Source organism: Artibeus jamaicensis, unplaced genomic scaffold (assembly GCF_021234435.1).
Source record: "Artibeus jamaicensis isolate MK-2021 breed Jamaican fruit bat unplaced genomic scaffold, CSHL_Jam_final contig_354, whole genome shotgun sequence".
Lineage (NCBI taxonomy): Eukaryota > Metazoa > Chordata > Mammalia > Chiroptera > Phyllostomidae > Artibeus > Artibeus jamaicensis.
The window spans coordinates 5,672,161-5,686,121 of NW_026521803.1; positions in this window are offsets into that span (position 1 = coordinate 5,672,161).

Sequence of the window (13,961 nt, forward strand, 5' to 3'; positions counted from 1 at the left end):
GTTTCCTGTATCTTGTATTTTCCTTAATACATTTCTCGACTTTTCATATTACATGGCTGGATACCTTCTGAACATACTTCATATACATCACGCTGCTGAGATGATAGCACAAAGGTGCACTAGACATATCTATCTGAAAAACAATAGTTGAAAGTAATAATACATGTAGTTGTTGGAAAGCAATATTACCCATTAAAAAACAACATTGCAGGAGCCTGCACCCATAAATCCGGAGTGAGCATATGCACTCCTCAGGAGGTCCGCAGCCCACATCCAGGGCTCTGCAGAAGGGCACCAGGCTAGCCCTGGGGAAAGTGCACACGAGGCTGACTGGGTGCTGAACAGGAAGGGCAGAAAGCATACCAGTCACCCCTCAGCCTGCTGCAGCCAGCAAGAACAGCAAAAACACAGTTTGGCAAGTTTGAAAACATCAAGAGGTTTTTTTGTTTGTTTGATTTTTTAAAGTAATTTTTTATTTTTATTGTTTTTATCTCTGAATCCATTTTCTCTTCTCTTTCCTTCTTTCCCATTTTGTGTCTTCATTTTTCTTTCCAATTTTATCTTCTTCCTTTCTTAGTCTGTTTTCTTTTTTAAAAAATACCCACAAATGAGACAAAAATACCCATAACTGTGAAAAGACCAAGTGGGACGCAAAGAGGGGACATCCCAACAGCTGAGACAGAGAGACAGTTTCACTTTGCCATTACAGAGAACCTGCAAGTTATTGCATATTTGTATTATTACTTTCTCATTATTCTTACATCTTTTATTTGAATAATATTTTTGTATTCATCTTCTTTCTGTATAGTCTTCTTTGCTTGGCTGGTTATATTGTATCATTTGACAGGTTTCCCCTGTTCTTTCTTTCACAGTGTATTGCTAATTTACTGTCCTTCACATCACCTGTGTTCCATTAGCACACTACTGAAGGTCTTAGCCTCCCTATTCTTGGTATCTAGATCTCATAGATTCTGTCATATAATTGTTGCTCTAATATTATTTAAAACAATATCTATTCCATACTATTGTAAAACCACACAACACCCCTCCCAGATCTTAGCCCACTTCATGGTTTTCTGAACTCTATTACTGTAGTGGTTAACTATATTCTCTCACACACTACACCTATTTACTATCCTTTAGTCTCACCTTACCTCAGAATCTGACCTCCTACAACCTCACTGCTTTCTAAATCTAAATCACAATCCATCCCTCTGCAACAAGAATCTTACGTTCTTTCCATCCTTTCTAAAAGGTGGCTAGATGGGCAGAAGATCATAGTTAACACTATAAATAGCCAAAGGATCTCTTATCTACTGGTTTATACTGTAAATAGCATAGAATACTCTCTTGCTATCTTAAACCATTTTGCCTTACCCGTCCAAATTATCACAAAAAAGAGTAGGTGGAAGCTGTGCACACCAGGATACCTAAGGAGACTGCAGGACTGAATCTCACAGGTATATTACCATTGAAGATAACACCATAAACCCAGGGAGTCAGAACAGATCAATTCAAGAAGCTGACGCTAACAAGAAGATTCTCACAAACAATGGGAAGACCAAGAAAAAAATCCCAAAATGAAAAAAGGAGGAAGCCTCAGAAAGAATGCTAAGTGAAATCGAGGCAACTCAACTATCAGACACTGAGTTCAAAGCAATGGTTATCAGGAAGCTCCATGAGCTCACAGTGAATTACCAGAAACTACAGAGAAACTACAATGAACTCGCTGCAAATTATAACAATATGAAAAAGGAAATAGAAACTATTAACAAGGGACAAGAAGAAATAAAGAATACAATATCTGAAATGAATAACACAGTACAAGAAATCAAAATCAGGATAGATGAAGCAGAAGATCAGATCAGTGAGCTGGAGGACATAGTAGAAAAAAAACACCCAGAAAGAGCAAGAAAAGGAAGAGGCTCAGAAAGGCTGAAGAGGGATTAAGAGAAATACAAGGCAATATGAAACATAATAATATCCGAATAATGGGGATGCCAGAAGGAGAAGAAGAGCAAGGAATAGAAAACCTATTTGAAAAAGTAATGATGGAAAACTTCACTAATTTTATGAGAGAAAAAGTCACAAAATCCAGGAAACACAGAGAGTCTCAATGTGGAGGAACCCAAAGAGGCTCACTTCAAGACACATCATCATTAAAATAGCAAAATTCCAAGACAAAGAGAGAATCTTAAAGGTAGCAAGGGAGCAAAAGGAAGTAACATACAAGGGAGCCCCAATAAGGTTAGCTGCTGACTTCTCAATGGAAACGCTCCAAGCAAGAAGAGAATCGCAAGAAATATTCCAAGTAATGAGAAACAGGCTACTTTACCCAGCAAGGCTCTCAATTAAGCTAGAAGTTCAAATAAAGAGCTTCCAAGACAAACGAAGCCTAAAAGAATACACCTCCACCAAACCAGTTCTGCAAGACATGTTAAAGGGACTACTCTAAGAACAGAAAGGAAAATAGAGACACAGAAAGGAACACAGGTACAAAAATGGCGATGAATAAGTACCTGTCAATAACTTTAAATATAAATGGATTAAATGCTCCAATCAAAAGATATAAAATAGCTGATTGGATAAGAAAGAATGACCCACACATATGCTGCCTACAAGAGACCCACCTCAGGAAAAAAGACCTACACAGACTAAAAGTGAAAGGCTGGAAACAAGTTTTCCAAGCAAATGGACAAGAAAAAAGCCGGAGTAGAAATTCTCATATCAGACAAAATAGACTTCCAAAAAAAAAGGGCCATAAAGAGACACCCAGAAGGCCACTTCATAATACTCAAGGGAAGAATCCACTAGGAAGACTTAAACATTGTAAATATATATGCACCGAACATAGGAGCTCCCAAATACATAAAGAAAATCTTAGAGGACTTCAAGAAAGATATTGAGAGCAACACAATTATAGTAGGGGATTTTAACACCCCCACTGTAAAAAATGGACAGATCTTCAAAACAAAATATCAACAAAGATATTGTGGCACTGAACAATGCCCTAGGTGAAATGGACTTAATTGATATATAGAGCCCTTCATCCCAAAGAAGCTAAATACACATTCTTTTCAAATGCACATGGAACAGTTTCAAAGATAGACAGCATGATAGGACACAAAACGAGCCTCAACAAATTCAAGAAGGTTGAAATTATACCAAGCATTTTCTCCAACCACGAGGGACTGAAACTAGAAACCAACCTCAAGGAAAAAACTAAAAAAACTCAAAATCATGGAGATTGAATAGCATGCTATTAAACAATGAATGGGTCGAGAATGAAATTAGGGAAGAAATCAGAAAGTTTCCGGAAACAAATGAAAATGAACTCACAGCAACCAAAAACTTATGGGACACAACTAAGGCAGTCCTGAGAGGTAAGTTCATAGCAATACAGGCCTACCTAAAAAAGATAGAAACATTTCAAACAAAAAAACCCAACCCTATGCCTACAGGGACTCGAGGAACAACAACAAAGACAGCCTAGAGCAAGTAAAAGGAAGGAAATAACCAAGATCGGAGCAGCATTAAGTGACGTAGAGATAAAAAGCACAATTCTAAGGATCAATGAATCCAGGAGCTGGTTCTCTGAAAAGATAAACAAAATAGACAAGTCTTTAAGCAGGCTCATCAAGAAAAAGGAAGGACCCAAATAAACACACTCAGGAATGAAAGAGGAGAGATTACAACTGACACCACAGAAATACAAAGTTTTGTAAGAAATTACTATGAAGAACTGTATGCCAAGAAATTTTAAAACCTAGGTGAAATGGACAAATTTCTAGAAAAATATAATCTTCCAAAACTCAATGAAGAAACAGAAAGCCTGAATTGACCAATAACTGCAGAAGAAATTGAAGCAGTAATCACAAAACTCCTGACACACAAAAGCCCTGGACCAGATGGGTTCACAGGAGAATTCTACAAAACATTTAAGGAGGAGCTAACCCTTTTCCTTCACAGACTATTCAAAAAAATCCAAAATGATGGAAAACTCTCAAACTCTTTTTATGAAGCCAACATCATCTTATCCCCAAACCAGAAAAATACACAACAAAAAAAGAAAATTTCAGGCGAATATCACTGATGAACATAGACGCTAAAATCCTCAACAAAATATTGGCAAATTGCATCCAACAATATCATGACCAAGCAGGATTTATCCCAGGGATGCAAGAGTGGTTCAACATTCACAAATCAGTAAATGTAATGCACCACATAAACAAAAGCAAAGACCAAAATTACATGATCATATCAATAGATGTGGGAAAAGCTTTTGATAAGGTACGAAACCCATTTATGATAAAAACACTCAGCAAAGTGGAAATACAGGGAGCATTCTACAACATAATAAAGGCCATATATGAGAGACCTACAGCCAATATCATGCTCAATGCGCAAAAACTAAATGCTTTTCCACTAAGATCAGGAACAAGACAAGGATGCTGACTTTCACCACTTCTATTCAATATAATATTGGAAGTCTTAGCCACAATTATCAGACAAGAAAAGGAAGTAAAAGTCATCCAAATCATAAGGAGGAAACAAAATTGTCACTGTTCACAGATAACATGATAGTGTACATAGAAAATCCTATAGATTCCATCCAAAAACTTCTCAACCTAATAAATGAATTCAGCAAAATAGCAGGATACAAAGTCAATATCCAGAAATCAAAGGCATTTTTGTATATCAACAATGAAATAACAGAAGCAGAAATCAAGAAAAAAATCTCATTTGATATAGCAAAAAATAAAGTACCTAGGAATAAACCTAACCAAGAAGGTAAAAGACCTGTATGCAGAAAAGTACACAACACTGAAGAAAGAAATCAAGGAAGACACAAATGGAAACATATATGGTGTTCGTGGATCAGAAGAATTAACATCATCAAAATGTCTATACTACCCAAAGCAATTTACAGATTCAGTGCAATAACTATTAAAGTACCAATGGCATATTTCACAGACATAGAACAAACACCTCAAAAATTTATATGGAACCATAAACGCCCCTAAATAGCTGATGCAATTTTGAGAAAGAAGAACAAAGTAGGAGGGATCACAACATCTGATATCTGAAAGTGAAGTAATCAAAACAGCCTGGTACTGGTATAAAAACAGGCACATGGTCCAGTGGAACAGAACAGAGAGCCCAGAAATAAACCCAACTCTCTACAGTCAATTAATATTTGACAAAGGGGGCAGCAACATAAAATGGAGTAAAGATAGCCTCTTCAACAAATGGTGTTCGGAGAACTGGACAGCTAGGTGCAAAAAAAATGAAACTTGAGCACCAACTTACACTATACGCCAAAATAAATTCAAGGTGGATAAAAGACTTAAATATAAGCTGTAACACCATTATAGTCCTAGAGGAGAAGATAGGCAGGAAAATCTCAGATATTTCAGGCAGTTACATTTTTATTGATATGTCCCCTAGAGCAAGGGACATAAAGAAAAGAATAAACGAATGAGATCTCATCAAAATGAAAAGCTTCTGCATTGGCTAAAGAAAACAGTATTAAAATAAAAAGAGAACCAACTCTAGGGGAAAGCATATTTGCCAATGATACCTCAGACAAGGGTTTAGTCTCCAAAGTATATAAAGAACTTACGTGACTCCACCCTAAGAAGACAAGCAACCCAATTAAAAAATGGGCAAAGAACTTGAACAGACACTTCTCCAAAAAGGACATATAGAGGATCCAGAGACACACAAAAAGATGCTCAATATAGCTAGCTATCAGAGAGATGCAAATTAAAACTACAATGAGATATCACTTCGCACCAGTCAGAATGGCCATCATAAACAAAGCAACAAACAACAAATGTTGGAGAGGTTGTGAAGAAAAGGGAACCCTAGTGCACTGTTGGTGGAATTGCAGACTGGTACAACCATTATGAAAAACAGTATGGAATTTCCTCAGAAAACTAAAAATAGACCTGCCTTTTGACCCAGCAATTCCACTGCTAGGATTATACCCTAAGAACCCTGAATCACCAATCCAAAAGAACCTATGCACCCCAATGTTCACAGCAGCACAATTTACAATAGCCAAGTGCTGAAAGCAACCTAGGTGCCCAGCAGTAAATGAATGAACCCCAAAACTATGCTACATTTACACAATGGAATATTATGCAGCAGAAAGAAAGAAGGAGCTCCTACTCTTCTCAATGGCAAGAATGGATCTGGAAAACATTATGCTGAGTGAAATAAGCCAGGTGGTGAAATGCAAATACCATATGATCTCCCTTTTAACAAGGACCTAAACAACAAAACAAACAAGCAAGCAAAATATAACCAAAGACACTGAAACAGAGAATAGGCTGACAGTGTCTAGAGGGGAAAGGGGAGGGAATTTCAGGGGAAAAGGGGAAGGGTTTACAGGAACAAGTATAAAAGACACATGGACAAAAAATAAGAGGGGGTGGAAATGGGAGGGAGGTGGAGGTGAGCTGGTTGGGATGGGAGTAAAAGACAGAAAACAAGAATTAAACTTGTTTAATTCTTGAACAAGAATTAAAATTTTAAAATAATTAAAAAATAAACTTCTAAAGTAGTTGTCAACAAACAAACAAAAAAAAACAAAACTCAACATTGGTAAGTGGAGAAATAAAGGAGCACAGTACTACCTATGCTGAGATTCTATTTATAAAAAAAATAATAAAGACCCAAAAAGATAAATGGGAATTTATATATATTTATATAAAATATAATAATTATGTAAATTCCTAGAAGGATACTAGAAGATTTACCATGGAACAATTAGTGTGGTTACACCTGGGGGAATGGGGGGAGAATTTCCATATTTTTCTCTATGACAAAATTATATATATTTATTATACACATTAACTGAAAATGATAGCAAAATTCTATGAATCTTTTTCAAAATAAAACTAGACTAGATTGTCAACAAGAGACAAAATACTGAATCAGAATAAAAACTTACCGGTGAACCATGAGACACGAGTCACCCAACTTGCTGGTCACAGGTCACAGTTATTATAGGCTGAATAAGGTCTGCCCAAAGGTGTCAAAGCCCTCATCCTGGAAACCTGTAAATATAGTATCTTCTTTATAAAAGGGACTTTGTAGATCTCAAGAAGAGAGGATTATTCTGTGGACTGGACATAATCACATATATCCTATGAGAGAGAGGCAGGCACAAAGGTCAAAGATAGAGAAGGCAGTGTACAATGGGAGGGCAAAGACAGAGCGACGGCTACAGAGAGAAGGATAAAGGATTAAGGTTAAAGGATGCTACACCTCTGGCTTTGAAGATGAAGGAACAGACTGCCAGATAAGAAATGTAATCAGCTTGTAGAAGGTAAAAAAGGAAAGGAAATTATTTTTCCCCTTGAGTCTCCAAAAGAAACCAGCCCTGCAGACGCATGTTAACTTTAGTCCAATCAACTGAATTTAGACTCTGAGCTCCACAACCATGAGAGAATAAATTTGTGTTGTGTTGTTCTAAACCATTAAATTTGTGGTGATTTTTTACAGTGGCTTTAGGAAATTAATATAATTACCCAGCTAGCTTATGTACTGAGAAAATATAATTAGATTATCAATATTAAGAATAACTTAGCCCCTACCTGGCTTGCACAGTTAGTTGAAACATTGTACCATATGCCAAATGTTGTGGGTTGGTTACCCATCAGGGTACATAGGTAGGTTACAAGTTCCATCCCTGGTTGTGGCTTGTATGGGAGGCAATCAATCCATGTTTCTCTCACCCACAGATGTCTCTCTCTCTCTCTCTCCCCTTCACTTTTCTTTCTCTCAAATCAATAAAAATATATTCTTGGGTGAGGATTTAAAATAAATATAATTTTAGTAATATAAAATAACAAATACTTATAAGTACTCAAAATGTATTAGAAACTATGCTAAGGGCTTTGCATACACATCTCATGCAAGTCTCATGACAGCCTTACGTGTAGGCACAATTGACATCCTCCACTTCATATATGAGAGTCTGAAGCTTAGAGAAATTTAGTAATTCCCCAGTGAGAAACACAACTGAGAAATAAACCAAGATTTGGTTGACTCCACAACCTTCCTGTGGTGGTGACCACATGAGCCACTTTTGCTATCTTAAATGTGCTATCTTAAATGTTATCTCTGGTGCTCATTCTTCTATGCAGCTTTTGATTTAAAGCCATTTTTATACAAATATGTTAAATTTGTTACAGACAATTAAACTGGTCCCCTGTGAGCATGTTGCAAAATACATATGTAGTGAGGACTATGATGCTAAGAAACCAAAACATGCTCTATACTCTAAATTAACGAAAAGGGCTTTTTTCTGTGATTACATATAATATGCATATCTGTGTGGTAACAGGAAACATTTTAACAAAGGATCAATTTCATAGATGGACACAGAAATGTAGAGACATTGGGTGGTCTTTCTCTTGCTTGGGGCAAGGGAATGGATTATGTGCTTTTAATGACTCGCACGTTGGTCTGGCTGGGGACCACCTGCTTCACTGAACAGTGTTCATGTTTCTGAAGCAGTGTTACTCTTGTGCTGGGTAATAGGATGCTGCTAGAAAGCTGTAAGGGGTAATGGTAAAAGCTGAAGTTCCAGACCCCTCTGAACTACACTGATTTGATCTATTTTACCTGTGGTTCTGTATAAGATTTCTTCTGCCAGTGGAGGAAAGATAGAGTTGCTGTTCAAGCTTTGGGATGACTCCTGTAGCGTATCTCTGAGAGAGTACTGGAAGCTCTGATTTCAGAGCCCACTCCAGGAGAGACTGCTCTCAGACTAACCATGTTGTCAGTCTTACAATTTAATCAGATTTTAGTACTTCTGATAAAGACTCTATTTCAGGGTGTCCAACCTGCATTCACAGGCCACGTGTAGCCCAGGATGGCTATGAATGTGGCCCAACACAAAATCATAAATTTACTTAAAACATTATGAGATTTTTGTGTGTGTGATTATGTGTAACAATGTATTTAATGTCTGGCCCAAGACAACTCTTCTTCCAGTGTGGCCCAGAGATGCCAAAATGTTGGACAACTCTGCACCAAGGCTTAGGGATCCCAGGATTGGGGCTGCTATAGTATGAAGGATCCCTTTCCAGCTCTACTATTTGCTGACATCACATTCTGTGCTGCCTCAGGATGGGCTCCAGGGTCGATCAGGTAAGATGAGAATAGTGTTGCCTCTTTCATCTCTGCAGATTCACCATGAACTCACAACAGCCACAGTCATGGCACTTTCCTAATGAAATAGGGAGTCAACTGAATAGTTCTCTTGAATCACAAGCTAAGGTTGGTTTTATGTTGATTAGTTGTTATTAAGTGGGGTTCCATTTGTGTAACAGGGAATTGAAACTCTCAATAAGCATGAGCTAGAGCAAACATCAGCTTTCCATATAAAATCAATAAACAGCCTTGACAGAAAAACAAGGTTACCAGGAATAAAATCTCCCATCTGGTGAAAAGCTTTTGAAACCCCACTTCCTATTCATATCGTCACTATGGCTGCAGCCAGATGACAATACCCTGAGTGTTACAAGCAACCTGCTCAATCAGTTCAGTGAAGCAGCAACACTCAGTTTCACTGATTGAAAATGGAAGTTTTCTTGCTAGGCTGAGATCTAACGATTTTTATTTCACAAAGTTATGACTTACCATAGACCAGCGAGATAAGTAAAAATACTCTAGGTATGGACACGACATGATCAGCTGTTGTTTTCTAAAGTATAGTCTATCTATCTCATCAATTCACAACCTGCTTTCCATGAAACAATAGTGGGAGACTTGCTGATAAAAATAACTCTCCCTAAATTTCAAGTACAGTGTTAAAACTGTAGGTTAGGACTAAATTAGGTATTAAAGAAAATAGTGACATTTATTTCAAATGTCATTTATTTCATTACTTAATATATTTTATCTACTCTTTCTATAAGAACTAGCTTCTCTCTGATGTAATGGTGTTCCTTGTCTAAGCACCAGCTGAGAAAATCCTAAGTCCTATCAGAGTTGCTCGTAAATAGCACCACCTCCAAATAAAGGGAAACTTGCAGGTGCGACCTTTCATTGAATCAAAGGTTAATTAATTTTGATGAATAGTGATACTAATTGGTGACACACTACATTTTATTATTTTCTGAAACTGAATTCCTGAAAAGTAAACAGAATTAAATGGCTGAGCAACAACTAATACATGCAACTACAAAAGGATTTCCATATATATTTAATTAAATTGACCTTAAGTCATCCTGCAATGTTTATTTCAACAAATAGCTCATGATGTGATCACTTCTGGTATATTTGTATGACTTGAAGCATCTTTTAGGTATAATCATCATTCAAAACATCACTAAACTTTATGGTTTGTATATCATTAATGTGTATAAAATATGTTACATTGAGCAAATGATAATAAAGAGATACATTTCATTTATGTGGTTCCCATTTCACATTACCAATTAGCAATAGACTACATGAATTATTAACATTTCACATGGACTTCATATCAAATATTTTACCACATATATACAAAAATTGAAAGTGTAATTCTTTTATTTTCTCCTTTTCTTAGAAGCAAATATTTGGAGAATGCCAACAAATTCTTATGTAAATGCAAAGCAAAACTGAGATAGAAGGAAATCTTCCCCAAAAAGAGATTATTTTATTTGGATTGAAAATGATAGAGGAAAGGCATTTCAATCCAAATGTTGAAGATTCTAGACTTCTATATGTAATTAATTAGGCAAAATCTAGGGTTTGTGTATTTATGGGAGGTGGCCTTATTATATATTTTAACAAATTAATATAAAAACAGGGATGCAAAATGAGCTGAAACTAACTTTGGCTTCATTTTTTTAATGGACAAGGAAATAAAACTATAATTGGAAACGGAAATGATACCCTCTCCCATTCCTTTAACCTGACTTTAATATCAACTTTATTAACAGCTTTGTTTTCCATGAGGAAATATCTTTCTCACACACAATTTAGTCTTTAAATATTTGCCTTTTATGCATTCATCATTTTGAATTAGAAGGCAACCATGCTTTTTTCCTATTTTACTATCAATTGTACACACAAAGTAAAATATTTTTAAGCAAAAGAGAGAAAACAGCATTTGACCCTCTATCTTTCATACACTGGTAATTCGGCCTGAGCTGTTCTTGCCCTTTTCTATATTGACTACTCCTTAAGCCAGCTCATTTAATGGCTGCTGGCTTCTCCATTGATTCTTGTCAGTGGCACGCAAACCAGCATCAGTGTGTTTAAATTACAAAAAGAAGTTTTTATAAAATGTAGATTCCTTGGATCACCTCCAGACATTCTAATTTAGTAAGTTGTGAGTGGCACCCAGGAGTCTAAGTTTTTCTGATAAGAATTACCAAATAATTTATAGAAAATAGTTCATACATTAAGAAACACTAAAATAAAAACTATACATATATATAACTTTGAATTAGAAATTTGATTTATATATATGTATATATAGAGATAGATATAAAACTTTGAATTAATCTCATCTTAACAAGCTTAGAAAAGTAAAGGGCATACAACTTCTCATTACAACTATCAGTTTTCTTAAATTTTATTAATTTTTGGTGTGGTAACATTAGTTAATAAGATTATATAAGTTTCAAGTGTACAATTCTATAATACATCACTTGCATAATGCATTCTGCTCCCACCGTCCAAACTTGAATCTTATTCTGTCACCATATACTTGACCCCCTTTACCCTTTTCTAACCTCTATCCACCTTCACTTGAGTAAAAACCATACTATTGTCTATGTCTATAAATTTTTGTTTGTTTGTCTTTCTTGTTTGCTGTTTATTTCAGCCAGGAGAGAGTGGAATTCAATATTCAAACTACAGAAAGAAAGAAATTATGAGCAAATAATAATATATCCAGCAAAATTATCTTTTAGATATGAAGGAAAAATAGAGACTTTTCCAGACAAACAGAAACAAAGGGAATTTACTACCAGAAGGCCTCTATTGCAGGGGTATATATGTCTTTATGAACAAATGTTTTCAAATTTGTTGAGTAGATTTCCAGAGGAGCAGTTGCTGGGTCATATGGTAGCTCAGCCCTTTTTTTCAGTGTCCATTACTATTTCATCATCTCACACATTTACATCTTTCTTTTTTCACATTTCTTTTATTTTTACTTAATCTTTATTGTATTTTTATTACTACATGTCCCCTTATATCCCCCCAGCAATCACTACACTGTTGTTCATGTCCATGAGTCTTTTTTCATTTTTGCTTAATCCATCGACCCCCTTCCTTTCTCCCACTAGCTGTGGGAGAAATGTTAATATTTTGAAGACCTCTATACTATTTTTCATAGTGACTGTACCAATTTACATTTCCATCAGCAGTGTTCAAGGGTTCTTTTTTCTCCATAATGTCTCTAACACTTGTTATTACTAGTCTTACTGATAATAACCATTATATAATAAGTGTGAGGTGGTACCCCATTGTGGTTTTGATTGGTGTTTACCTATAGCGAGTGAAGTTGAGCATCTTTTCATGTTTGTTGGCCATCTGTATGTCTGCTAAGGAGAAGTATCTATTCCTATCCTTTGCCCATTTTAGTTGGATTTTTTGTTTGTTTGTTTTTGAGATGTACAAGTTCTTTATATTCTGGACATTAACTCTTTTTGGAAGTGTTGTTTACAAAATCTTCACCCATTTGGTTGGTTGCCTTTTTGTTTTGCTGACAGTTTTTTGCTGTTCAGAGTCTTTTTGGTTTGATATAGTCCTATTCTCTGATTGATGCTTTTACTTCCCTTGCCTTTGCATCCAACAAATTTACAAACCCAGGTTCGTAAGTTTAAAACTATCAGTTTTGATAGACCTTAGAAACCAGGAGATTCAACGTGCTCAATTATAGGTTTTTTAATTTAATTCAAATTTTCATTAAAATATTTTATTGGGATTCATTAAAATATCTTATTGATACTATTGATTAAAATAAGGCATAAGAAAATACTTCAGACCCAATTAAATCATTAACATTTAGTGTTATAAAAAGAATCTGAAAATTTATTTTATATTCTATATGTGCAATAGGCATTCTTGCATCATTTGAGGAGCATTTTAATTTGTTTTTAAAAAGCTTGAAACCTATTGTAGAAATTTGTGAGTAAAATTACTCATATTTGTTATTTTCAGGAACAGACATACAAAGATGTCTATTAGTTCCATTTCACTTACCCGGTTGTTTTGAGGTTTGGGTTGTATATATGCAAAACCTGTGCAAATTCTAAAAACACTATAGAATTAATAACGTGGGCCTAATATATGCATGAAAAGCTGCCAAGTTCAAATGAATGGACTTGTCTTGTGTTTATTGAACTTGTGTGATAGAAAATGGCAATGATTCCCCAAGTTCCTTTTTCTCCCACTCCTGTAACTACTGTGTCCACTCCAGTCTGGGCAGGACCCTCACTCACAAATACAACCACTGGGGAGCACCCAGTGCTGTGGGGCGCAGCATGAGTGCGGTGGGCTCACTGCCCAGTGTGGTTTGAGGCATCGTCAGGGGCATGTGTGACAGAGCGGGGAGGAGTGTGCAAGTGCAAATTTGTCACAGTGTGTGCAAATTTCCCAGAAGCCACTGGAAATTGGCATAATCTGATTTTATCTAATACTACAGAAAGCCTCAAGGTAAAGGGGAATGTATAAAAGCTATGTCATTGACAACCATTCTCAATATTGGCTATTTAAGACTGTCGAAATACAAATGTCAAAGTATAGATTTTATGAGTTTTTAATCAGAGTTCAGTGGTATCATTCAAGAAGGATATTTGGACTATTTTTTATGCTAAAGCCTATGCATCACCTTCAATGTTTTCTTTTTCAAAGGGAGACAATGTTTATACACACTCCAAAAAGGACGTCTGCTTTTATACTGTATATCATCTTCCTCACAGTAAAACCCTGTGTAACTTCATCTT